The sequence below is a fragment of the Ovis canadensis genome, chromosome 9, assembly GCF_042477335.2.
Source record: "Ovis canadensis isolate MfBH-ARS-UI-01 breed Bighorn chromosome 9, ARS-UI_OviCan_v2, whole genome shotgun sequence".
NCBI classification, from domain to species: domain Eukaryota; kingdom Metazoa; phylum Chordata; class Mammalia; order Artiodactyla; family Bovidae; genus Ovis; species Ovis canadensis.
The window spans coordinates 85,538,295-85,565,590 of record NC_091253.1 but is presented as its reverse complement, the minus strand read 5'-3'; the positions used below and the strand labels follow the sequence as shown (position 1 = coordinate 85,565,590).

The 27,296-nt window shown below is 41.6% G+C and overlaps 1 protein-coding gene across 48 annotated transcripts in view; it reads right to left on the bottom strand.

Moving 5' to 3' along the window:
- The window catches only part of NCALD (neurocalcin delta), a 478,889-nt gene that overhangs the window by 127,494 nt on the left and 324,099 nt on the right, over positions 1-27,296 (bottom strand). For 11 of the 48 annotated variants that reach the window (XM_069600472.1, XM_069600471.1, XM_069600475.1 and 8 more), the window contains one exon: positions 12,520-12,711. The exons of the other annotated variants lie outside the window; for them this stretch is intronic. The gene's annotated coding sequence lies outside the window, so the exon portion shown is untranslated. The remainder of the gene's footprint in view (positions 1-12,519; positions 12,712-27,296) is intronic. 48 annotated transcript variants of the gene reach the window in all.

The following is a 27,296-nucleotide window of genomic DNA, read 5'->3' as shown; positions in this document are numbered from 1 at the left end:
GCTTTGGAGAGAATGCTATTTTTCAGTGTAGCTGGTTTGATCATCTGTTTTGATGGGAAAGGGTCAGTGGTGGGTGACCTCTGGTTAAGTCGCTGGATGCAGCCTCTGGAGGCTTGAGTCCTGGGCCTGTATCTGCAGTCACTGCACATCTTTGTACCTGGTTCTACAAGAACCACTCCTATAAAGAAAAGAGGCCCAATTGGGTCCAAAGTTTCCAAGGATTTTGTCCAGTTTATTATTTTTGAGGGAAACCTGTCCTTCTTTAAAAAAAATTAATTAATTTGGCTGCACTGGGTCTTAGCTGCATCATGTGGGATCTAGTTCCCTAACCAGGGGTTGAACTCAGACCCCCTGTGTTGGAAGCTGGACTGCCAGGGAAGTCCCTGAAACCTTTCTTTAAAAGAAATCTGGTGTAGAAGCCCAATTTGCAAAGCAGGTCGAAGTACTGTGTCTGGTTAGATGTCACCATATGCAGTCACAAGCATACCTCGCATTTTCCACAGCTGATAATCAGATACAGTCATTCTTTTCTACTTCACAGTGATGCTGGGACCCCTGCTTCTTCCATCAGTGCATCTTTAATGCTCCAGGCAGTGGTTCTCAGTAGCGATCATTCTGTCTGCACTCTGTCCCCAAGCACGGGACATTTACTTGGTGATGTGTAGAAACAACTGCGGTTGCTACAGCAGTGGGGAGGCGCTACGGGTATCAGGCGACCAGAGGCCAGAGATGCTGCTGAACTGCCTTCAACGAACAAGATAGTCTCTCACACCCAGGAATCATTCAGCTGCAGATGCTAATGGGCTTCCCTGGTGGCTCAGATGGTAAAGAATCCACCTGCGGTGCAGGAGACCTGGGTTCGATCCCTGGGTTGGGAAGATCCTCTGGAGGAGGGCGTGGCAACCCACTCTAGTATTCTTGCCTGGAGAATCGCATGGACAGAGGAGGCTGGCGGGCTACAGTCCATGGGGTCACAAAGGGTCGGATACAGCTGAGCAACTAATTGCTGCAAATGCTAAAAGTGCTGAGCTTAAGAAACCTTCGTCTAGGCCCTGAAATTCTGTATATTCCGCCAACAGATATGGAAAGAGCGCATAGGAACACTGCATGGAGTCTGATGGGCCAGGTCTAGGAGTGGCGCGTGTCACGACCACACTCAGTTCATGAGCTGAACTGGATTATGTGCCCTGAATGGTGTGTGTTGGAGGGTGGGGGAGGGGAGGGGAAGAAATGTGGTTTCTGGTTGAGAAGCTACTCCCTAGAAACAAACCCTTGCTACACAGATCATGGAGAGCTGGTGGAGAGCTAGCCACCCAGTCTTCTCAGTGAACACACCTAGTAACAAACAGCACACTAGATGGGTCTAGGAGAAGGCAATGGCACCCACTCCAGTACTCTTGCCTGGAAAATCCCATGGACGGAGGAGCCTGGTGGGCTGCAGTTCATGGGGTCTCGAAGAGTCAGATACGACAGAGTCAGATACGACTTCACTTTCACTTTTCACTTTCATGCATTGGAGAAGGAAATGGCAGCCCACTCCAGTGTTCTTGCCTGGAGAATCCCAGGGACAGCGGAGCCTGGTGGGCTGCCATCTATGGGGTCACCCAGAGTCAGACAAGACTGAAGCGACTTAGCAGCAGCAGCAGATGGGTCTAGAGTACATACGCAGTGGTAAAGCAGAACCGGGTGGGGCGTCACTCCCCAAAGTGTGGCAACATCTGGGAATCTACGAAGGACACAAACTCCCCACTCCCCCCACTTCCACCGCTGCCCCGGGGCTCATTAAAAGCACACGAGAGCCAGTCAACTGGCTGCCAGGGTCACAAGGAAGATGCAGGGAGAAACCCACTATCTTTGGTGGAACTGCGTTTTTCCACTGCAGGGAGGGCGCTGAGCTTCACGGAAGGCTCTCTTATCTATTTGAAAAGCAAAGATGAACACAGTCAAATACACTAAGGGGATTAAAAATGACACAGTGGACTTAACCTCTTTGCTTCTCAGCCCAGGACAGTGCAGCCATTCTTTCCCCAGTTATTATCACTAATCAGACAGTGACCTAGTTTCAAAGGGCATGGACATTCGAAACACAGGTGAAAAGACATGCAAATTGTGGTAGGGAGATTTTGAGAAGAAAGGTCAATGAAATAAGTCAAAATATCTGAACTTGACACTTTTCTGCTTCTGACAAGCAGTATCTCGGGGAAGACACTGACAAGCCTGGGCCCTTGTGCTCTCCTTAGCAAAACACAGAGACAGGCCCTGAGTAGCAATTTGCAAACTCTTGTCCTGGGGAATCCCTTGGAGATACAATCAGAGAAAGTCAGTGGGGATCAGTCCCATGTCCAACTCCACTCTTGTTTGTCTGACATACTACACATCCATGTAAAGTACTGTTTACAGCTTTTGAAAATCCCTGATAGAGCATATCACTTATTTCCAGTTCTAACAGTCTATGATTAGTTCATATGACCATCTCAGTAAAAACCTCTATTCATCTCATAATAAATCAATTTTTTTCCCTCTGAATTTTAAATTACCATAGAAAAGGCAAAATTAGCCTGGCCCAATCCTTTGGTTTTTTGTGTACATTAAAGTTAGCCTCGTGTAGAAGACTACACAATGAAACCCCACATGGCCTGATCAGAATCTTGGTAGATTCTAAATAATTATTAGTTAAATTGAATTTTTACATATCAACATAAGTAACTCTGATCTTGGGCTGCCCCGGCGGCTCAGTGGTAAAGAATATGCTTGCCAATGCAGTGGACACGGGTTCTATCCCTGGGTAGGGAAGATTCCCTGGACTAGGAAATGGCAGCTGACCCCAGTATTCTTGCCTGGAGAACCCCATGGACAGAGAAGGCTGGCGAGCTACAGTCCATGGAGCTGCAAAAGAGTCGGACACGACTTAGTGACAAAGCAAGAACTCTGACCTCAAAAATCTACAAGAAATTTGGTTTTTGTGTGACTTGTTTCCAAACTCAGGACTTACTATATATTATATTCAGAAAAGCCATACAAAGAAATCAGCCCTCAGTGGAACTACATAAAGGGGCTTTCTATGAGGGGAATGATCTATCGCTCTGCCATACAGCGATTCAGGGAACTTTGTACTCCCCTCCCCACCAAGTATGCACGAGCTTAGGCACAACTGACTCAAAAAGAAAAAATACAATAAAAACAAAACATGTTCACCCAGCAAACATTCATTCAAGACAAGTCCCCTAGCCTTCTTCCATATTGCTCCCCTAAATATGTAGACCCCTTCATGGGTTACAGCCTTGTCAGGGCAAAGGGGCCTGTGAAACTCACTGAAGCTATGAGCCATGCTATGCAGGGCCACCCAAGACAGATGAACCATAGTGAAGAGTTCTGACCAAATGTGGTCCAGTTGAGGAGGAAAAGGCAAGCCACTTCAGTATTCTTACCAGGAGAACCCCATGAACAGTCAGAAAGGCAAAAAGATATGGAACTGGAAGATGAGGCCCTTAGGTCAGAAAGTGTCTAATACGCTACTTGAGAAGAGTAGAGGGCAATTGCTACTAGCTCCAGAAAGAATGAGGTGGCTAGGCCAAAGCAGAAACAACGCTCAGCTGTGGATGTGTCTGGTGGTGAAAGTAAAGTCCAGTGCCGTAAAGAATAATATTGCATAGGAACCTGGAATGTTAGGTCCATGAATCAAGGTAAATTGGATGTGGTCAAGTAGGAGATGGCAAGATTGAATATTGATATCTTAGGAATCAGTGAAGTAAAATGGATGGGAAAGGGTGAATTTAATTCAGATGACCAATATATTTTCTCCTGTGGGCAAGAATCCCTTGCAATAGATGGAGCAGCCCTCATAGTCAATAGAAGAGTCTGAAATGCAGTACTTGGGTGCAACCGCAAAAATAACAGAATGATCTCTATTCATTTACAAGGCAAATCATTCAACATCATAGTAATCCAAATCTGTGCCCCATCCACTGATGCCTATGAAGCTGAAGTTGACTGGTTCTTTGAAGATTTATAACATCTTCTAGAACTAACACCAAAAAAAGATGCCCCTTTCCTCATAGGGCACTGGAATGCAAAAGTAGGAAGTCAAGAGATACCCAGAATATCAGACAAGTTTGGCCTTGGAGTATAAAATGAAGCAGGGCAAAGGCTAACAGAGTTTTGTCAAGAGAACACGCTGGTCATAGCAAACACCATACAAGCCCATACAATTCACACTACCGCACAACTGCGCTCATTTCACGCGCTAGCAAGGTAATGCTCAAACTGCTTCAAGCTAGGCTTCAGCAGTACGTTAAGCAAGGACTTCCAGGTGTACAAGCTGGGTTTAGAAAAAGCAGAGGGACCAGAGATCAAATTGCCAACATTCATTGGATCACAGAGAAAGCAAGGGAGTTCCAGAAAAATATCTATTTCTGCTTCATTGACTGTGCTAAAGCCTTTGACTGTGTGGGTCACAACAAACTGTGGAAAATTCTTAAAGAGAGGGGAGTACCAGACCACCTTACCTGTCTCCTGAAAAACCTGTATGCAAGCCAAGAAGCAACAGTTAGAACTGGACATGGAATAATGGACTGGTTCAAAACTGGGAAAGGATTACGTTAAGGCTATATATTGTCACCCTGCTTATTTAATTTATATGTAGAGTATATCATGAGAAATGCCAGGCTGGGTGAATCACAAGCTGGAACCAAGATTTCCAGGAGAAATATCAATAGTCCCAGATATGCAGAGGATATCACTCTAATGGCAGAAAGTGAAGAGGAACTAAAAAGTCTCTTGATGATGGTGAAAGGGGAGAGTGAAAAAGTTGACTTGAAACTCAACATTAAAAAACTCAGATCATGGCATCAGGTCCCATTACTTCATGACAGATAGAAGGGGAAAAAGTGGAAGCAGTGACAGATTTTATTTTCTTGGGTTTCAAAATCACTGCAGACAGTGACTATAGCCCTGAAATTAAAAGATGCTTGCTCCTTGGAAGGAAAGCTATGACAAACCTAGACAGTGTATTAAAAAGTAGAGACATCACTTTGCTGACAAAGGTTCATATAGTCAAAGCTATGGTTCTTCCAGGAGTCATGTATGGATGTGAGAGTTGGACCATAAAGAAGACTGAGTACAGAAGAACTGATGCTTTTGAATTGTGGTGCTGGAGAAGAGTCTTGAGAGCCCCTTGGACTGCAAAGAGATTAAACCATTCAATCCTAAAGGAAACCAACCCTGAATATTCATTGGAAAGACTGATGCTGAAGTTGAAGCTCCAATACTCCGGCCACCCGGTGCAAAGAGCCAACTCATTGGAAAAGACCCTAATACTGGGAAAGACTAAAGGTAAAATGAGAAGAGGGCGGCAGAGGATGAGATGGTTGGATAGTATCACTGACTCAGTGGGTATGACTTTGAGCAAACTCTGGGAGATAGTGGAGGACAGAGGAGCCTGGCACGCTGCAGTCCATGGGGTCGCAGAGTCGGACACGACTCTGTGACTGAACAACGACAGTAACAACAAATGTGTAGAAACTCGGGAGCTTCCCCAAGGGCTTCCACAGTCCATCAGGGCGGGTTTGTTGCTGTTTAGTCGCTCAGGCATGTCTAACTCTTTCATGACCCCATGGACTGTAGCCCACCAGGCTCCTCCGACCATGGGATTTTCTAGACAAGGACACTGGAGAGGGTTGCCATTTCCTTTTCCAGGGGATCTTCCTGATCCAGGGATTGAACCCCTATCTCCTGCTTGGCAGGCCGATTCTTTACCACTAAGCCATCTGGGAAGCCAAAAAGTAGGTTTGTTAAATGAGTTAAATGAGTCTTGAATAAAGTGGAAGCTACAAGGTGGCTTGCCTTGCCTTTTCAGCTGTGGTATCATACTAGAGATAGCTGGGATAATGAGGGACACTGAGGTCAATGAAGGGAAACTGTCTGGAAGCTTGCCTTGGATTCAGTCTCTGAGGGCAAGCAGGGGTCTCATCAATTAGCTCCAGGCTCCCTGTGGCATAAGCTGTACATATTGGCAGTAAAATAACTGAGAACCTATTGTGTCACTCCAGGCAGTGCTAAATTAGATGTACAGTGTATCTTCCACAGCTATTAATAGCAAGGAGCCTGGAGTCAATTAGAAATATGGCCATGTAATAGGGAACTGGAGTGCTCTTAAATGTGTAAAACATCATTATCTGTCATCCATAGGCAACGAAACAGAAAAACACAGCTCAAGATCATCCTCAAACTGAAGGAATATTCCTATGAAGACCCTAGGTGTATAATAGGGCTGACTGAAGGATTATGGTTTTTTCTTCCAGACACTTGTAAAGAAGAAAAAAAGACGTAAATGCAAAATTGTATGTGAATGCATAGGAGCACATCCAAGTGGATATATTAGTGGTCATTCTTTTAGAAATGAAGTCCAAGGCGAACTCCTAGTGAACTGATGAAAGAATGTTTAAGCAAAAGTGCAGCTTGGGTAGCTCTGTAAACCATAACCTATAAAGCAGAAAATGCTTTGCAGTTTAAGTTAATTGTGCTTTCTGCTATGTCCAAAGCTGCTACATTATGATAAATAAACTGATAAAAGTAGGTGCATGGTCACTTTTAACAAAACTGGACACCAAGAAACTTAGCTAATTTGGCCAAAGTCTTCTATGTCACTCGTTTCATTTTTATTTCAGGGAAAAATGTCATCTTGCAAATAGAAGCCATAAAGCAAACAGAACAAATTCTATTTATAAAGGAAATTGCAGGTCATGGTACTGATATTTTTTTAATCTAGCCACCTTTGTAGAAACAAGTACAAATATATATTATTCAATATATAAACCACCTTTAAGAAAAGTTTGCAAAGAAGCTTAAAACTGTTGAATTATTATTTAAACCATAAATATATTTTATTACATCATTTCTTATTTACCACAAAATGTCAAGATGGATGGATACAAAAAACCTAGTTATTGATTACAATGCTTAAAAGAGCTACTCCTAGAAATTATGAAGTTAATTTGGATACACCAATAATATACCAAAATAAGGTTATTAACACATTTTAAATATTAAAAGGCATTAACTGTACATGGTAACTAAGGCATTATTCTACTCAGAGCTTGTAAAGTCTAGTGATTAGAGTGACAGGGTACCATATCTTTATATTTTTAGTCCTATTTGTGTGTCAGACTGTAGTCTCAAAGGATCTAAATAGATGTACTTAAATTCATTTCCAAATCATCATCTGTTTTCTTGCTTCTCATTTTAGTCCGCACAAACCTTTCTGACTCACTCAGCTCTCTGACATTCAGTTGTGGACCGAGGGATGGTGGCTGGCCGGATCAGCTTCCATCACTCAGGGCAATGTCGCCTGCAGCTGGCTGGACAGCAGGGAGGCGTCGCAAGAGTAGTTCCATCTGTGACAGGTCTAAAGACAACTATTGGTTTCTTCCCCACAGTCCCCTCCCCCGCCCCTCTATCACAGGGTTCCTCAGTCTTGCGCTATTGACATCCAAGATGGATACTTCTTTGTTGTAGGGACTGTCCTGTGCATGGTAGAAGGTTTCATTTCATCTCTAGTCTCTATGAAATAAATGCCAGTAGCAATACTCCCCCCCAAGGTTTGGTAATCAAAAGTGTCTCCAGACATTAGCTGATGCCCCTTGGTTTGGAGGCAGGGGGCAAAATCTTCCCTGGATGATAACCCACTCTTCCTACAGAACCTGTGTATAATCTGGTCCCCATCATTCTATGAGCATCGATGAGGTAAGAAAGGCAGTTTCCACTCCCAGCCAAAAGAGGTGAATCTTGACTGGCCAGATCAGTTCTGATAGACCCATTCCTCTTCTCAACCACTGGTTTACAAATTGGGCATGTGAAGGCTGCTGAGGGACCGCAACTGAATTATTACAAAGTAGCACAGATTAAGTAGCTTAAAAACAGAAATAGGCAGACTAACATAGTTCCAGACTGTGATTCCTGCCCCTATGCCATCATGGGCCCTTAAAACTAGGGTCCTTCTAGGTCAAAGGGATGGGGGCCTAGGAAGTCATCCATTCCAGAGCCAAATTATCCTATAGAATTTCACTTTTTCCCAACCTACCTTCAGTTGATTTTATTAATCTGCCATGAACTCAGCTATGAATTTAAAAGTACAGTTAAAAATATTTTCTAGCATGTTTAGTGTTCAGTAGCTAGGCTAGTGAGGTTTCTCTGTGCAGAAATGGCATGTTAGACAGGTAGACATTGATTTTATCATGTTCAAATTCCCCTCCTAAAAGACTATGCCCATATTCTAGTACAAAGCATGATACTTTTCTTTTGAACACTGTGCCTAATATTTCCTATTTGAGTGAGTGAAAGTTGATCAATCTTGTCAGACTCTTTGCAGTCCCATGGACTGCAGCCTGCCAGGCTCCTCTGTCCATGGAATTCTCCAGGCCAGAATACTGAAGTGTGTAGTTATTCCCTTCTCCAGGGGATCTTCTTGACCCAGGGATCAAACACAGATCTCTCGCATTGTAGACAGATTCTTTACCGTCTGAGCCACCAAGGAAGCCCAAAGATTTCCTATTTGGTGGTTTATTATTATCATTATTGGTACTACTTTGATTGTTTACATTACTTCTATTGGATTCTGTTTACTGTTTGAGAGCTAATTAAAACAAATAGGAGTAACAATGTATTCTCTCACAGCTCTGGAGGCTAGAAGTCCAGGATTAGGGGTTATTAGGGTTAACTTCTTCTGAGGTCTCCCTCCTTGGCTTACAAATGGCCATCGTCTCCCCATGTCTTTACATGGTCTTTTCTCTGCACCTTTGTATACACGTTTCCTCTTCTTTTAAGGACATCAGCTACATTGGATTAAGATTAACCTTAGCAATTACACTTTAATTTAATTACATCTTACAGACCGTATCTCCAAATACAGTCACATTCTGAGGTACCAGAGGTTAGAATTTAAATCTATGAATTTGATGGGGATTGGGGAGGGGTCCACAATTAATCCCATAACAAAGAAAGAAGAAAAAGGTAGACAGATGAGAAGACCGAAACAGGGGGTTGGGTGGGAAGAGAAGTGGGTGTATCAGTTGAGAATGGTTTCCTCTGAAGGTGACAGAAATGAACAGTATATTAAAATAAGGTTTTGCTTTTATCACTAACATTGTCTGAATATGAGTGGTTTGTTAACAGTGGTTCAGCTGGTCAAAAATATTACCAAAGACCAGGCTCTTTCACTATTTCTACTCCACCACTTTTGGATTTTTCATCCTGATTGCCTCATGGTCACAAGATGGCTGCTGCAACCCCAGGTATCATGTCCACCTTCAAGACAGAAATAGGCTACACCAGTAATCTCTCTCTTGCTCCTGTTCCCTTTATATAGGAGCAAAACCTTTCAGGCGACTGCTCCCCCCAACCCCACCCAGCATATTTCCACTTATGTCTCATTAGCTGTAACTGGGTCATGTGGCCAGCTCTGGCTGCCAGGGAATCTGGCATAGCAAACATCTGGCTTTCCAGAACGTTTGGTAGCACACAGCAAGGAAGAAGCAAGTTGAGATGACTATCAAATTAGTCAATCAACCATGTTTATCCAAGGGAGGGAGAGACGAAAGAGAGAAAAGAAAAGGAGAAGACTGGGGAGAAGACAAAAAGAGAAAAGGAAAGTTATCTGTAATCATTACAAATTACCATCTACAAAAAAGCAAAGTTTTCACACACAGCCTTCCCTAGGGTGTTCCCCCAGCCTGCTGATTAGCTATTATAATATCCAACAGCTTGCTTCAGTGTCTAAGTGATTGCTCATCTTTTGGTATAAACATAAAATGTACTTAATGAATGATTGCTTCTTCATAAGGAGTTGTCAGTTACATATTTCCAGCATAATACTTGGCACATGGTAGGTACTTACTACATATCTACCAAATACATGAATCAAACCAATGCAGATCATTGTGGGAAAAGCACATGATGCCTACTCAACAAGACATCGTTAGGGTTTGTTTGGAAGTTGTTAGAAATGCAAATTTTCAGGCTTCACCCCAGAGATACTGAATCAGAAGTAGGAGAAGTTAGTAATTTGTAGTTAAAACATCCTACAGGGGATGCTGATGTGTGCTAAAGCTTCTGAATACATATATACACACACACATACAACTAAGCTGTGTGTCCTTCATAATTTTAGGGCCATGAATATTTAATTTATTGCAGTTTCTCTTCCATGTTTCATGATCATCTGAAGATGCAATTCTGTTCTCAGGATATTGTTTAACTTTTTAAATGTTAAGTCACAAAATATTAAAAGGTAAAGAGAAGTGGAGAGAAAAATATAAACCAGCCAGGTACATATTCCTAGGATTTGCCAACTGTTAACATTTACCATAGTTGCTTGAATGTCTTTTTAAAGTTGCTAGGCCCAGCATGGTTCCCTCCCATTCTTCCAATCCTCTCTGACAGCTCATCTCTATTCCTAAGCAACCTGCCTCTTCCTGCTGCTTCCTAAATCCTTAGGTTAACAAACCGTGAGCATCTGATGGAGGCACATATTCTCACTGATGCTCCCCCAGAGGCTGAGTTAATAGCAGTTTTCATGACCTGGAGCTTCAGTAGCCCTTTGCTTAGGTTCCAGGGATACACTGAGAGCGGCTGCATATTCAGATGTCTAGGAGGGAGGTTGGCCGCAAACCGAATTGTCAATATCATGTGTTTCTCATTCAAAATGTAACTGTAAATTCTCTTTCCTTTTCTTAAGTTCAACAGCAGTACTCTTTCAGAGAGGACTATCAGAAAGAGAGAAAGAATGAAGCAAGTTCTGCTCACGGCAGGGAAGCCAGGGAGCGGTGGGTTTTAATTCGGCAAGTATCATCATCTCCTCGTTTTCTATGCATCTTCTATTCTAGCTAATGGAGGAGAGAGAATACTACCTGATTCTGTAACATAATTAGGTTTACAAAGTACATCCACACACACTTGCCCATTTGATGACAACTGATACCCTCACAGACTGCCCTGTTGCCCACTGTGTCCCCAGTACCCAGCATGGTACTTGGTACACTGTAGGCACCAAATAAATGTTTGTTAAAGAAATGATGGACAGAAAGATGCCTAGAATGGCAGATCAAGAATTTCCAGAAAGGAGCCAGGGTGGCTGTTTGGTTGGACAGGAGCTATTAGAACAGTGCTTCTTAAAGAAGCAGGTCTTCATTAGTTTCTCCCTGGCACTGATATGTTCCTTAAGAAAATCAGTATGAAAAAAGTGTCAGTTGAACTAAACAGTGAGCTTGGGGCCAACAGGGCCAATACAGTTGGCCCTGTTCCATCTGTGGGTAGTTCAATCTACAGACAGGGAAGCAGTGGATAAGGAGGGTTAACTCTACTAGGCTATTTTACACAAGAGACTTTTGAGCATCTGTGGGTTTTGCTATCCGCAGGAGATCCCGGAACCAACCTCCTGCCATACTGAGAGAGAATGTACTTGACTTACATTCGAGTTCAAATTCTTCATCTTGTTTCAGACCACTAGCAAACAGTTATTGTATTGGATCCCCCTGTGAACCATGCGTTAGGGAGGTCTGGACCACGAGATCCAACTCAGAGCTGCCTGTGCTCTGTGAGCATTTTTTTGCATAATTGCATTAGTTAGCTTTGGGTTTTTTTGAGGAGATACACATGGATATTATAGGATGACTAAACCCCCCACCCAAGCTACCTTTTAGTGGCTCCACTGAAGCTTAAGAACTGTACAGTTCAAATAATCTTTAATTACAAACTCCTAGAGTAATGCTCTGCTGCTGCACAGGACGGAAGCCCTTCTACTGAGTAGGAAGGAGCATGGCCATCTGATGGGAAGAGGTCTTTGGTGCTTGCTGGCACACTATAGTTCATTAGTAGCCTGGTTCTTTCACACAGTGTTTTCTTCCATTTCTTCTTGAAACCAGCAACATCATGACCCTGGATTGTTCTGGCCCTGTCTGGGTGAGATTGAATTGTTTTGTAAAAACTTCCAGTGGCCTAGCTTGGCCACTAACCCATCCAGCCTACACTGGTGATGTCAGGACAGGAAGAGCCTGAGAGGCTGGGCCTCCATGCATGGTCACTCTGGGTCAGTGGGCCTCAGACTCAGCACACGTCACAATCTCCTGGGAGCATTTAAAGCAGATTACTGACTGCATTTTCTTATACTTCAGTAGGCCTGAGGTAAGGCCTAAGAATCTGCATTTCTAACAAGCTCCTGGGGGACACTGATGCAGCCGGTCTGGGGACTATACCTGGACAACCACTGTTCTGGGAACTCAGCACAGTCCGTTTGTTGGGGATGGGGAGTCTCTCCTTCCACCCATAAGCAGCATCCTTGCCTACTTAATCTGGCCAAGATCTTAGGCCACCTACCAAATATCTATTATCTCTTGCTTCTTTCCTAGCTGAACCCCAGTTTTATTAACAACAACATATCCAGGTTCAAGAACACTGCATTTGCAGACTCCTTTCAGGTATAGGTGTCCACATAACCCAGATTCACCAATGAAACGTATGTGTACTCACTGGAAATCACCTCTGGGAAAGTCCAGTAAAGGAGGTTGGTTGATCGCTGCTTTCTTGGTGTCTTCCACTAACAACTTTGTCTATCACAGATTGCCCTTTCTCCTTCGCTTTCTTCTTTCCTATAACGTGGACTTGATGCTGGAGGAGCTTCAGCCATCTGGGCACCACAGGCAGCAAGCAGACGCTAGGGATCTTGAACGGACAAAGGTGCCTGAGTCCATGATGACGTAATGAGCAGTCATGCCAGCTCTGAAGTGCTCCCTTCTACAGCTCTAATTATGTGAGAAAAGGAAAACCCCTAATGTATTCAAGCCATTTTTATTTGGAGCCAATGGAATTCTTAACTAATACACCTTGCATATTAAAGACCAATGCTTGATGTGGAGATAGAAAAATTCACTGTGTTTTCTACCCTAAAGGAGTTTATAGTACAGCTATGAAACTGTACTAAAAACAGCACTGCTCCTGGGTGAATGTGAGACTCAAGGAGCTGGAGAGTTAACAGCAGCCAGACACCTCCAGGCTTTCTGCAAAACCATTTTAGAGAGACTTAGATAAGAGAGTAGAGTGCAGGGTGAGGTTTGAGGTTGAACTTAAGGATCTTGAGATAAGAGAGTTTACCTCCAGGCTTCAGGCTCATGAGAAACAGTGATCATTTGTGAAAAGAGGATTCTGGGACATGTATGGGTCTATCACAAGGACAGGGAATGGTAAAGAACTGTCCATGGTGCAAAGGGGAATCTAGGAGGAACAATCATTACAAAAGGCTGAGAGAAGCAATGGCTCAAGAAAATAAGGAAATGATCCAAAGCTGACATAAAGAGACTTTGGAAGTTGAGAGACTAATACTGAGCAAGATAAGCCTGCGGTTCTGATGAGGCAGAACAGGAGTTTGTAAACATTTTAAAGTCCTGGACCCCTAATTTCAGGAAAGCATCACAAGAAAAATGCCCCAAATGGAGTTCTTTTGACTATATACATCATAAGAGAACCTTAGTCATCAACTTTTCTTTTCCTGTTACATCTCGGGGTCTCCATGGACCACCAAAAGCTACAAGGACCAAATTATGGGAAAGAAGTTGAGGTACAGGTGGAAAATGGAGTGGTTTAGATGCCATGAAATAATTCAGAGGAGAAGGGGCAAGAGAAAACTTGAAAAGACTATCGTTTGGGGTTCAAGACCTCTTGATAATGTTTTAGATGTGCTGAACGATTAACTCTCAGACTGATACAAAAAAGCTGTTGGACCTCTTAGAAGCTCCCTGTTCAAGGTGCTTTCCAACCCTAAAAATGTTTTATCCTAAGTTTGGAGGAATTATATTTAGAAAAGAAGAGGTCATGGCTTTCAGAGGCTGTAGATTTTACACAAAGAGTTTCACTGAAATGGTCCTAAGATTTTTAATGTTCAGTTACTCTTTGCTCTTGAAAGTTAAGGTTTCTTTAACTGAATCCCTTCTCTATTTTCTGTTTTAAAGGAATAAAACCACTATATTAACTTTGAATTTTTACATGAACAAATAAAAGAGAAAGATAAAATCCAGCCTGGAAAAATGTTGTTCTACATCACTGCTTCCAAAATTTTAAATGAATAGAATTTGATATCAGATTCAAAGTATTTGAGAAGAATTAGTGACTACCTTTTTGCTTTAAATAAGATAAAAATTCTATGCTGATACTTAGCATGAATGGCGCTAGTGGTATTCGCCTGCCAGCGCAGGAAATGTGGGTTTGATCTCTGGGTCTGAAAGACCCCCAAAAGGAGGGTATGGCAACCCACTCCAGTATTCTTGCCTGGAGAATCCCATGGACAGAGGAACCTGGTGGGCTACAGTCCATGGGTTTGCAGAGTCGGACATGACTGAAATGACTTGGCAGCAGCAGCATGAATATGGAGCTGTTAATCTGTAAAGTGTTCTATGATGAATTTTTGTCGACTATTCATAATTTCACACTGTAAAAGGTCTTTATTTCTCTGCCCATTTTCCAGATAGGAAACCAGAAAACACACCAAGGTGAAATTCACTTAATACACCTGGGTGATGGCAGCGACTTGCCTGACTGCACTTGCACCAGGACGGAAGTCTCTTGCATCCTAACTTTTCTAAAATTAGCCACAGCAGCCACTACGATGGAAAGAATCATTCATTTTGTAAGCCTGTCTTGGACAGAATTATAAGCGGGCAGAAACAAGCTAGTGCTAGCTTTCATCTTCGCTGCTGTGACAGACGTGGAATTTGAAAGGGCTCTGAGCAGGGCAAGGTGGTACATTCACATTAAAGACAGACACCCTTTCTTGTGGCTCTCCAACTGTTCACATCATTCAGGAAGTTCTTCCAAATTCAATAAAGCCAATAAAGATGTAAACAGTTTCTTTTTAGACGACATTAATTCAAAATACTTTCCACTACTGTCTGTGGAAGTAGCCCTGTCACAGCCTCTGGACCAAGCATGTACACAATCCAGCTCAGATGTCACTCAGAGAGACAGGGTATGGTCCCTTGGAATGCTTGTCACTGAAGAAGCCCTAGTCTTTGAAAGAGCCAAACAGGTGTCTCAGGCCCTGGCATCAGCCCCCAGCCCTGAACTGGAAACCTCTTCCTACAGCCAAAGTCCTTTCTCTTCTGGGCTAATACTCCAAAGGACATCTTCCAGGGAGCATCGCTCAGATGAGCCCTGAGTCAAGGCATTTCCAAGATACAGTGAGATGGGTGCCCACATATACAGTCAGGACATACCAGCTGAGTTGCTGAATAAATGAATTTAACATAGAACACACTGCTTTCTGATGGGTCATATTTTCCATAAGTAAATGATGAATAAGAGTGCAAAAATAAGCAGTCTATGAAGGGAAAACCATGCTAACCACCTGTTTTAAGGAAGAACTTGTGTTGTGTTAATGTTTCCTTGAATGCAAAGCCCACGTTGGGAAGAAAAGGAATATGCAGATTTGTGAGTTATTGGGGGTCTCTTAAACGTTTGGACAAAACAATATTTTGAACCATAATAAGATACAAGATAAAGTGCTGAAGGTCTTGGAACAACTTTTCTGTACATTGTGCATGAGCTTTCCCATTACACAGCCTTATATCATCTTTAAATATTTGTGAAGCAGAGGGTAAAAGATATGCTTTTTTGATTTTCCTTTTGAAATTAAATCTTTGAGAGTTAGAGAAATCTATAAATACAGACTACAACACCTTCAATGAAAACAGCAGCAGCAATAATTCGTTCAGTTTCAGGGTTAGAAAGTCATGTACTGAGTAGGCCTAGATCAACACCTCTCCAAATGTATCCAGCAGGGTGTTAATGGGATTTATCCGAGAGACAAAAAGTTCCATGGTGCAGTCCATTTGAGAAATATTTAATTATTTTTTTCAATTTCAAGGCAACAGAAAGCCTTGTATGTGTTTTAATATGTACAGCAAATCTCAAAGCAGGAAATAAAATATGCAGCATTCCCCAGATGTATTTACTAGACCACAAAACTCTTTTCTGGAGAATTTGGTGGGACCAGTTTTCTTTGGTTTACATTTGAGGACATGCTGCAATAAATGAAACAAATTTGTGAGCTGCTGTAAAGAAAGAAGGGAGTGGAGAGAAAGAGAGGAAAGAAATGACAAAATGCAAAGTCTTAAGTGATTTGAAGTCACCAGCATCTTATGGAATCATTTTCCATGCAATATTTCAAGATGTAAAGACAGAGGAAAGTGTATGCCATTTGAACTAACATTTTAAAAAAAGACACAACTAGTGTGATTAAAAAACACTTAGCATCATTACCCACAGGTCTACTCTAGCTCTCCCTTCCGTCCCATTTACTTTTGAAAATAAAAATAAACTGAAAATAAATAAATACACTAAAATAAAAATAAAAGAAATGATGGCAACACATTATTAAGGTTATAAATAATTGATCTTTGTCTTGGATTTGTCCTGAGAACTGACTGGACCCATCCATACCCCACGCACCTGCTCTGCACAGAAGCAAACTGCAAATACCCATTAGTATTCTCAGCAGTCACCCGGGAGGCTCCTGGGTGCTTTGAATTAGCACGGATCACGCCAGGCATCAAGCTAAGCACTCAGGGTACACTGTGTCATGTAATCCCTACACCAGCTCTGTGAGGCTGGGACACTGGTTTCCTTACGTGGAGAAGGAAGTGTAGACTCAGTGGACATAAGTACCTTTTCCAAGGAGCCGTGTCTGCTGGAGCTGAGCTCCCTCTCTGTTGTTACATTGTACTGTGCTCTTCTCTCTTCCTTATTCTCCTAACACTTTCCGTGCCCAACTCAGAGCTTCTGGCCTTTGTGATGCCCATGGTCCTCCAGACCTAGGACTCATTTTGGCCTTGGAACCTTGCTTTTCATTATTAGACACAAGTTTGAAAGTGAAAGGTGCTCAGTCGTGTCTGACTCTTTGTGACCCCATGGACTATACAGTCCATGGAATTCTCCAGGCCAGAATGCTGGAGCAGGTAGCCTTTTTCTTCTCCAGGGGATCTTGCCAACCCAGGATCAAACCCAGGTCTCCCGCATTGCAGGAGGATTCTTTATCAGCTGAGCCACCAGGGAAGCTGCAAGTTTGACATATCCAGCTCACCATGGGAAATCAACCCACACCATCAGCCACTTGGCTAGAACTTTTTCCAGAACAGTAGGGATTTGGGACCCCAGGCCAGAGGGAGTGACTCACTCCCTTTCAGTTTTTATCTCTAGGATGAGATTAACCACTAGACATAACTTATCAGAAACCCAATTACTGGGAAAAGTGAGGAAATTAGATGTCTAGAATGTTAAGCAATTCATTTTGGACCTGGCCCTTGCTTTTGGAGCAGTGTACATACACAGCAGCTAGACTAGCGATCACAAGCTCCCAGGCTTGGAGGGTCACACGGAGCATTTCACTGGACACTGTGGTCTCCCCACTGTGATGGACACAGTGGTAAGCTGAACTGTGGAGCCTTGTCTGCTCCGCCTGACTGTTCTCAGCTTCTGTGTAAGTTGGGAATGTAAACGTAATGATGCCTGGTATCCCCATTTTCAAAAGAAATCAGAAGATCCAGACTTCTATGTATGTTTTCTGAAACTTCGGATTGTGGATGAGCCATGTAAAATACATTTGTGGACCAGTCTACATACTCTGATCTAGACTACTGACTGGGAAGGTAAGTTGCTTGAGAGTCTGCAAAGTACGGTAATTAACATGGACTTTAGAGCTGAACTGCCCATGTCTGAGTCTTGGCTCCGTCACTCACTGGCTGTTCTGTAACCTTGCCTCAGTTTCCTCATCTATAAAGTGAAGATTACAGTAGTACCTACTAATAAAGTTTAATGAACATTAAGTAAATGAACATCAATAAAGTGCTTTAAATGGTAGCAGGCATTTCGTTAAATGCTAAATAAGTGGGGCTTTTTTCTTGTTTTTGCTTTTTTTTTAGTTCTGAAAAAATATATATATATGCCAAGGACCCAGGCCAGCTTTGGAACTTCCTGGATGGCAGATATATTAAAATGTCTCACTCAGGCTTAAGCTTACCAGGATAGAGAAACATTTGGGGATCAAAGATGCCACAAAAATAGAGGGGGGGGGGGAAATAGAGGGGGAAAGGTGAAGAAAATGCAGAATAATATTTCTGGGGACATGGCCTAAAAAAGGAGGGACTTAATAGAATCTGATGACTTGACACAAAAACGAGATATGCGTTAAGATGTATTTCTTTGTGGGCTTAACAAACCTCCATAAGACCCGGGCAAATTTGAAAGACAGAAGGCAAATGGTTCCTCCTATACACAGGAAGAATGGAAAACTCATTTAATTTCTGGATTTGGAATTCACCCCAAAAAGCTACAACCAACCTAGGCAACATATTAAAAAGCAGAGACATTACATTGCCGACAAAGGTCCTTCTAGTCAAGCTATGGTTTTTCCAGTAGTCATGAATGGATATGCGAATTGGACTATAAAGAAAGCTGAGCACCAAAGAATTGATGCTTTTGAACTGTGGTGTTGGAGAAGAGTCTTGAGAGTCCCTTGGACTGCAAGGAGATCAAATCAGTCCATCCTAAAGGAAATCAGTCCTGAATATTCACTGGAAGGACTGATGTTGAAGCTGAAGCTCCAATACTTTGGCCACCTGATGCAAAGAACTGACTCATTGGAAAAGACTCTGATGCTGGGAAAAATTGAAGGTGGGAGGAGAAGGGGACGACAGAGGATGAGATGGTTGCATGGCATTACTGACTCAATGGACATGAGTTTGAGTAAACTCTGGGAGCTGGTGATGGACAGGGAGACCTGGCGTGCTGCAGTCCATGGAGTTGCAAAGAGTTGACTAGACTGTGAGACTGAACTGAACCGAAGTTGGCCTTTAGGTTCTGGGTGGGGGTAGAGTGGAAGGTGAGGCACAGTGGTTGGGAGATGGATGCTTATTCTGTGCTAAGAGGCAGAACGGGAGCTGCTGACTGTGGGGTGAAAGCTCAACAGCTCCCTCTCTCCTCAAGAGACAATTAACTTCTATCTGTTGAAACCTCCCCGCTCCGATACCCCTTTTAACCTCCTTCCATCAACCAGTATGAAGCTAAGAAAACCAAATCCATCTGAAATGTAAGCCCTTATACATCAAAAGTCATGGGAGAGGACTGGCTGACCTGCAGGTCACCATAGGAGACGCCAAGAAGCAAAAGGGGACATTCAGGAACAACTGCTGTTTCAAGGATTATAAATCAGATTATTAACATCTGCTTTGGCCCAAGAACAAGCTTGAGCCGCCTAAGATGAAGGATATAAAGTACATTTAAAAATGAAACCTAAAAAAAAAAAAAACCCTCTAGTGCTATGCACTGTTTACTTAGAAAGATAAAAGCATTCCCTGTGCCCAAGAGGTCTCTGTGAGTGGTTTGAAATAGGGCAGCAGGTGCTGCCTGGTGCCCTTCTGAGGGTCTGGACCTGGAGCAACATTGTCTGTTGGCCCCAAGAGGAGTGTCAGTACGTGAAGACAAGCAGACTCCATTAAACAGATCAAATGATTCTCGTGACAACAAGGCTGGAGCCTCTCTACTTCCAATCTGGTTTCAAACAATTTGGATGTGCGTGCGTGTTCAGTCGTGTAAGGCTCTGTGACCCCACGGAGCACAGCCCACCAAGCTTCTCTGTCCATAGGATTATCCTGGCAGGAATACAGAAGTGGGTTGCCATGCCCTCCTCCAGGGGATCTTCCCAACCCAGGGAAAGAACCCGTGTCTCCTGCATTGGAAGGCAGATGCTTTACCACTGAACCACCAGGGAAGCCCCAAACAAATTGGTTGCCTGCAACCTAAGACATGGGAGAGCATTTGGGGGAGTGGGCCAGGGTGGTAGGCCTGTAATCCTGAGCGCACAGGACACAAAGGCCCTACACTCACTGTCCCACTGCCTGTGGACTTTTTTCTCCCCTTCACTGTCTTTCCTCTTCCCCTCGTGGCCTGCATTTTACTATTCAGCTTCTAATTTCCCTGGTCTTCCCTGGTAGCTCAGACAGTAAAGCATCTGCCTGCAATGCAGGAGACCAGGTTCAATCCCTGGGTTGGGAAGATCTCCTGGAGAAGGAAATGGCAACCCACTCCAGTCTTCTTGCCTGGAAAATCCCATGGACAGAGGAGCCTGGTAGGCTACAGTCCACGGGGTCACAAAGAGTCAGACGTGACTGAGCGACTTCACTTTCACTTTCTCTGGTAAGCCTTTTCTTATTCTCCATGCTTCATTCCTTATAGCCCAAAACCAACCATTGACCAACAGTTTATTTAAATCCCAAACTGTATTTTACAGCTGAATAATAAACATATGGCTTTTCCAGTCTGCCATGAAGGAAGACATGAGCCTCATGCTTCAATGCAGGGTCAGCACAGCTATTAGAGTATAACAACAGCTTCTTCTATGACTTTCTAAAAAAAATTTCATAAGATAACAGATTAAGACTGGGCAGCTGAGTCATTCTTTTAGGAATTTACAACATTTGTTCATTCATTGCACACAGCAAACCTTGGTGAATATTCACATACACCAAGCACTCTCAGTAAGGGAGACGGTGAGATTCATGACATAACCACTGAGCTGGTCCAACCCGGAGACCTGTGCGTTCCATGCAAGCAGAGCAGTGGGAGCAGGGGGGGTTACAGGGATGCACAGAGTGCCTTGGAAGCAGGGAGCACTCATGGCTTCTTGCAAGATCTCCTAGGGACTGAGTGTGGCTCGAGCATGTGGGAAAGTAATGAGAAATGACGCCATGCAAGTAAGTCTTCACCAGTTAGATCATGAAAGATCACAGTCAGGGAATACAGTTTATAAAGAAGGAGATGGAGCCACTCAAACACTCTACATCTCTCTGGAGGCAGGAAGAGGGTGAATGGAAAGAGAACCAGATGGGGAGACAGGTCACTTGTTAAGGAATTATTGTTGTAACGGAAGTGAAACATAATAAGGATCCAAATGAAGACAGTGGTAATGGGGATGGACTAGAAAGGTGGTTGGAGGAGATATTTAGAGGAAATGAGCAACAGTGCCACTGGGCTAAGTAACTTCTTATATGTAGCAAGTGAAAGAGAAATTTAGGATGATCCTAGCTATGTGACTTGATAATATGGTAGAAATTTCTATTGTTCTCCCATGTCTGGGTCTCTTTCTCCAGGCATGTAGCAGGACAATACCCCATTCCCTTGCTGTTAGATAGGACTACATGGCTAGGTCTGGTCAATGGACTCTGAGCAGAAGTGATACGTGACATTTCTGAGCCAGATCATTTGATTGCCAATGGAAGATGCTCCAGTTTTATCTTTTCTTGGAAACATGCTGATAAGAAGGTTCTGCAAGATGAGACGCAGTCTGCAAGGCTGAGCATACGCACTGAATGAGCTACCCTGGAGAGTCACTTGGACACATAATGAATTGTATGTGGGTGAGAAATAAACTTTAGCTGTCTTAAGCCAGAGATTTGTAGGCTTGTGTGGTTTTTTTTTTAATAGCAGCATAATATAGTCCATCATGACAGAAATAGCTATATTTAGAGAAATGGATGCACTTAATAAATGGAGGCTCAAGTATAATTACCTTTTAACTTCTTTTCCAGTTTAAAAGACTTATTTCTTGGTATTATTTTTATTCTTATTTCACATTTGTTTCAAGTTTTAACTGGTATGGAACACTCCAGCTCATTCCTGTACTTGCCACTCAAAAACTCAGCCACTCTTAGCTACTTTTGGCTACTTAGAGATTGAATGTCTACTTCAAAACCCTCATAGTTTTATCCATTAAGTTATATCCTCTTATCTCAAAGCTCTCTCCCAGGAAGGCTTTCCTGTCTGTGTGGGTGAAAGGGAATGATCACATAATTTTCAAAGCACCAACATCCTTCATCATCCATTTCACCAGAATAAGAATGTATACGATAATAGGACCTACTTTCACAAAGCATGACCTCAAAACACTGCAAAATATGTCTTTATTTTTTGAGTTTTATTAAGGTATAATTTAAAACATTGTAATATATTTAAAATGTATATGATTATTTAATACACATATACATTGTGAAAGGATTCCCACTGTCAAAGTAATTAATGCATCCATCATCTCACACATTTACTTATTTACTTACTGTTTTTCTTCATTGTTTGGTGAGAACACTTGGGTTTTACTCTCAGCAAATTTCAACCATAGCACTACATTATACACTATGTTATACATCTAATCCTCAGTTATATTCATTTTGCAATTGAAAGTTCATGCATTTTAACCAGGTTTTACCTATTTACCTTAGCTTCCAGCCCCTGGCAACCACCATTCTACTCTGTTTCTCTGTGTTTGACTTTTTGTTTTCTATTTCTGTGAAAAATGTTATTAGATTTTGATAGGGATAACACTGAATCTGTAGATTGCTTTGGGTAGTATGGACATATTAAGAATATTAATTCTTCCAATCCATGAGCACAGACATATTTCCTTTCATTTGTGTCTTCTTCAATTTCTTTCATCAATATCTCATTGTTTTCAGTATACAGCTATTTCACTTCATTGGTTAAATTTATTATTGGTTAAAATTATTCATCATCCATTTCACCAGAATAAGAATGTATACGATAATAGAACCTAATTCCACAAAGCATGATCTCAAAACACTACAAAATATGTCTTTGTTCTAAGTATTTATTCTTATACTTAACAAGTATTTATTCTTTTTGAAGCTGCGGTAAATGGGATTTTCTTAATTTTTCTTTCTAATAGTTGGTTGTTAGTATTTAGAACAGAGAAGGCAATGGCACCCCACTCCAGTACTCCTGCCTGGAAAATCCCATGGATGGAGGAGCCTGGTAAGCTGCAGTCCATGGGGTCGCTAAGAGTCGGACACAACTGAGCGCCTTCACTTTCACTTTTCACTTTCATGCATTGGAGAAGGAAATGGCAACCCACTCCAGTGTTCTCGCCTGGAGAATCCCAGGGACGGGGGAGCCTGATGGGCTGCCAACTATGGGGTCGCACAGAGTCGGACACAACTGAAGCGACTTAGCAGCAGCAGGAGCAGCAGTATTTAGAAACAGTAATTTTTGTATATTAATTTTGTATCTGCAACTTTACTGAATTCATTCCTTAGTTCTAACAGTTTCTTGGTGGAGTCTTTAGGGATTTCTGTATATAAACATCATGTTATCTGCAAACAGAGAAAATTCTACTTCTTCCTAATTTAAATGACTTTTATTTCTTGTTCTCATCTGACTGGTCTGGCTAGAACTTCCAGTACTATGTTGAATAAAAGTGGTGAGGGTGGGCATCCTTGTTTGGTTCCCGATCTTTGTTGTTGTTCAGTCACTCAGTTATGTCTGACTCTTTGCGACCCCATGGACTGCAGCTCGCCAGACTTCCCGGTCCTTCACCAACTCCCAGAGCTTGCTCAAACTCATGTCCATTGAGTCAATGATGCCAAGCAACCATCTCATCCTCTGTCATCCCCTTCTCCTCCTGCCCTCAATCTTTCCCAGCATCAGGGTCTTTTCCAGTGAATTAGCTCTTCGCATCAGGTGGCCAAAGTATTGGAGTTTCAGCTTCAACATCAGTCCTTCCAATGAACACCCAGGACTGATCTCCCACAGGATGGACTGGTTGGATCTCGTTGTAGTCCAAGGGACTCTCAAGAGTCTTCTTCAACACACAGTTCAAAAGCATCAAGTCCTGATCTTTGAGGAAAAGCTTTCAGCATTTCACCACTGGGTAAAATGTTGAATGTAGGTTTGTCATATGGCCTTTATTCATCTATACCCACTTCATTGAGTTTTTATCATGTTGAAAATGAATGTTAAATTTTGTCAAATGGTTTTTCTGCATCTATTCAGATGATGCAGATGACCCTTTTAATACACTGTTGAATTCAGGATGTTAATATTTTGTTCAGGATTTTTGCACCTGTATTCATCAGAGATATTGGCCTGCAATTTTCTTTTCGTGTCATGTCCTTGTCTGACTTTGGTATCAGGGTAATTCTGGCCTCATAAAATGAGTTTGAAAGTGTTTCCTCCTCTTCTATTTTTTGGACTAGTTTGAGGAGGATTGATATTATTGTTTAAATGTTTGGTAGAATTCACCAGTCTAGTTAAAGGTGTGTCAATTTTGTATAGCTCTTTAAAAACTAGCTCTTAGTTTCATTGACCTTTATATTATCTTTTTAGTCTCTATTTTATTTATTTCCACCCTGATCTTTTTCCTTTCTTCTAATGACTTCGGGCTCAGTTTGTTCTTTTTCTAGCTCTCTGAGGTGTAAAGTGAGGTTGTTAATTTGAGATCTTCCTTGTTTCTTAATACAGGCATTTATCACTGTAAACTTCCCTCTTAGAACTGCTTTTACTAAAATAAGCTTGAATATGTTCTGTTTCCATTTTTATCTTTTAGTATTTTTAAATTTCCTTTTGATTTCTTCTTTGACCCATTGGTTGTTCAGAAGCATGTTGTTAAATCTCTACATATTTGTGAATTTTCCAGTTTTCTTCTTGTAATTGATTTCTAGTTTTATATCATGGTGGTTGAAAACATGCTGATATGATTTCAGTTTTCTTAAATTTATTAAGGTTTGTTTTGTGGCCTAACATATGATCTCTCCTGGAGAATGTTCCATGTGTGCTTTAGAAGGAAAGTTTTATGTTTATCTATAAAGTTCATTCAGAGAAGGTGATGGCACCCCATTTCAGTACTCTTGCCTGGAAAATCCCATGAATGGAGGAGCCTGGTGGGCTGCAGTCCATGGGGTCGTGAAGAGTCAGACACAACTGAGTGACTTCACTTTCATGCATTGGAGAAGGAAATGGCAACCCACTCCAGTGTTCTTGCCTGGAGAATCCCAGGGACGGGGGAGCCTGGTGGACTGCCGTCTCTGGAGTCACGCAGAGTCGGACACGACTGAAGCGACTTAGCAGCAGTAGCAGCATTAAGTCCATTGGTCTAATGTGTTGACTTAAATGTGTAGTTTAAATCCAGTGTTTCTTTACTAATTTTCTGTCTGGATGATCTATCGATCTATCTACTGTTGAAAGTGGGGTATCAAAGTCTTTTTTTTTTTTAATTTTTGTAATGGAGTACAGCCAAATAACAATGTAACAACATTGTGACAGTTTCAGGCAAACAGTGAAGGGACTCAGCCATACATATACATGTATCCATTCTCCCCCCAAACCCCTCTCCCATCCAGGCTGCCACAGAACATTGAACAGAGTTCCATGTCCTGTGTGTACATGACCATTCCAAACTCCCTAACTATCCTTTCTCACCACCCAACCCCGGCAACCATAAGTTTGTTTTCTAAGTGTGTGTGAGTCTGCTATTATTGCACGGCTGTCTAATTCTCCCTTCAGAGATGTTAATATTTACTTAATATATTTCAGTGCTCCAGTGTTGAGTACATAAATATTTAAAATTGTTATATCCTTTTGATGAATTGATTCCATTATTTTTATATAATGACCATCTTTTTTCTTATTAAAGTTTTTGGATTAAAATCCATTTTGTATGACATAGGAGTACCTTTGTTCTCTTTAGATTTCCACTTACATGGAGTACTTTTTCCCACCCCTTTACTTTCAGTTTAAGGGTGCACTTAAAGCTGAAGTAAATCTCTTCTATGCAGCAAGCAGTTGAGTCTTTTTTAAAAATCTATTATGCTATTCTGTGTCTTTTGTTTGGAGAATAACCCATTTCCACTTAAAGTCAATTATTGACAAGAATGGAATTGCTACTGCCATTTTTTGAATTGCTTTCTAACTGTTTTGTACAGTGACCCTTGAAAAACATGGGTTTGAACTAGGTGGATCCACTTACATGCATATTTTTTCAAGAAATACTACAATACTACACAATCTGCAGTTGATCAAATCAATGGTTGTGCACACATAGACAGAGAAACCACAGAAATAGAGGGCTGACCATAAAGTTATATGTGGAATTTCCACTACCCAGGTCAGTGCCCCTAACCTCCATGTGGTTCGTCAGGCAACTGACAGGTAACTCCTATTGTTCCTTTCTTCTTCTCTTGCTCTCTTCCTTTGTGATTTAATGATTTTTCTGTAGTGGTGTGTTTTGATTCCTTTGTCTTTATCTTTTTTGTGCATATTATAGGTTTTTGTTTTGTAGTTACTGCGCATATTACATAAAACACCTTATAGTTATAGCCATATATTTTATGCTGATATTAACTTTGAATGCACACAAAAGCTTTACATTTTTACCCTCCCCTCCATATTTTGTTTTTGATGTCACAGTTTACATCTTTATATACTGTATATCCATTAACAAATTACTGTTGTTATAGCTATTTTGAATACTTTTGTTTTTATATTTTAGAGTTATTATAAGTGATATACCCACTATCATTATAATATTAGGGTATTCTGAATTTAATTATATATTTACTTTGTCAGTGAGCTATATCTTCATATATTTTCATATTATTAATTAGCATGTTTTCATTTCAACTTGAAGAACTCCCTTTAACGTTTCTTGTTAGACTGGCCCAGTGGTGACAAAGTCTCTTAACTTTTGTTTGTCTGGAAAATTGTATCTTTTCCTCAGTTCTGAAGGATAATTTTTTCAGTTAGAGTATTCTTGGTTGGTAGTTTTTTTTCTTTCTTTCAGCACTTTGAATGTATCATCCTACTTTATTCTAACCTGTAAGGTTTCTGCTGAGAAGTCTACTTATGGTCTTATGGGTGTTCCCTTGTACATAACAAATTGCTTTTGCTGCTTTTAAGATAATCTCTCTTTGTCTTTACCTTTGCACAGTTTAATTATAGTGTGCCTTGGTGCGGGTTTCTTTAAATTTATCTTACTTGGTACTTTTTAGACATCCTGGATCTGGATGTCTCTCTCCCCAGATTAGGGAAGTGTGCAAACATTTTTTCTCTGAATTAGCTTTCTACCCCTTTCTCTATCTCCTCTCCTTCTGGGATGCCTAAAATACATATATTGGTCCACTTAATGATGTTTTATAGATCCCTTAAATGATCTTAACTCTTTTTCCTTTTTTCCTTTTATTTACTGCTTTGATTGGGTGAATTCCACTGCATTTGCGGACCCCTTCTTCTGCTTACTTTAACCTGCTTTTGAGCCCATTGTTGCATCGTTTAGTTCAGTTACGGTATTCTTCAACTCTGTGATTTCTGTTTGGTACTCCTTAATATTTTCTCTTTGTTGAAATTATCATTTTGTTCATGCATAGTTTTCCTGACCTCAGTGACTATCTTTATGATCATTATTTTGAACTCTCTATTTG